This window comes from Ochotona princeps, chromosome 17, assembly GCF_030435755.1.
Source record: "Ochotona princeps isolate mOchPri1 chromosome 17, mOchPri1.hap1, whole genome shotgun sequence".
NCBI lineage: Eukaryota > Metazoa > Chordata > Mammalia > Lagomorpha > Ochotonidae > Ochotona > Ochotona princeps.
Genome location: NC_080848.1, coordinates 35,106,399 through 35,107,647, shown reverse-complemented (window position 1 = coordinate 35,107,647; position 1,249 = coordinate 35,106,399).

The following is a 1,249-nucleotide window of genomic DNA, read 5'->3' as shown; positions in this document are numbered from 1 at the left end:
CACATGGGAACCCAGTGCCTACAAAGGGAGGATTTAGCTATTGAGCCATCACACCGCATCCAGAACTGGATTCTATGGCCATTCTCTGTTTCTACATTCTGAGGAACTGCCATACTGTTGTTTATAGCAGCCGTACCATTTTATGTTCCCACAACAGCGCACAGGGCTCCAATTCCTCACACTCACTAATGCCTTAAAAAAAATAGCTATTCTAATGATGATGAGTATTATGGTAGCTTTGATTTGCATGTCTGTAACTGGTGATGACTGATGTTGAGTATTTTGTCATGTGCTCATTGGCCATTTATGTTATTTTCTTTGGAGAAATGTCTATTCAAGGTCTTCGTTCATTTTAAAATCAGGTGGTTTGATTTTGTTGTTGAGTTTGAGGAGCTCCCTGTTTTGGATGTCAATACCTTACCAGATAAACGGTATTTTCCTCCCTTCTGTGGACTGCCATTTATTCTGTTTATATTGTCTTTTGATGCAAAAATTTATAATTTTTCAAAAAGTCCAATTTGCCTGTTTGGTTTTTTAAAAAATCATTTATTTGAAAGGCAGCGTTACAGAATGAGGGGGAAACAGAGTCTTCTATCCACTAGTTTTCTCCCCAGATTTCTGCAGCAGCCAAGGCTGGACCAGGAACTCCATGCAGGGCTCCCATGTTGGCTCAGGGGCCCAGACACTGGGGTCATAACCTGCTGTCTTCCCAGGTGTGTTAGCAGGGCCCTGGATGAGAAGTGGAGTTGCTGCGGCAAACTAACGCTCCGATATGTTGCAAGCCATGGCTTACTCTGTGATGCCACAATGCAGGCCCTTATTTTTTTTCCTTTTGCTGATTATACCTTTAATATCACATCTAAGAAATGGCCAAAATAGCATAATGAAAATTTACTCTGTGTTTTCTCCTGAGAAATTTTTTTCAAGATTTGTTCTCATTTATTTGAAAGGCAGAGTTAGAGAAGCACAAGGAGGGAGAGCCCATTAAGGCTGGGCTAGGTTAAAGCCAGGAGCCTGGAATTCTGTCTGCATCTCACATCTGGGTGGCAGGGCCCAAGTCCTTGAGCCAGCCTCTGCTGCTTTCCCAAGCTATTAGCAGGGAGCTGCATCAGAAGTGGAGCAGCTGGGACTTGAACTGGCACTCATATGAGGTGTTGGTGTTGCAGGAAATGCTGTACCAGCTAGGCCACCAATGCCAGCCTCCTACATTTTATGGTGTTAGCTCTTTTTTTTTTTTTTTTTAAAGATT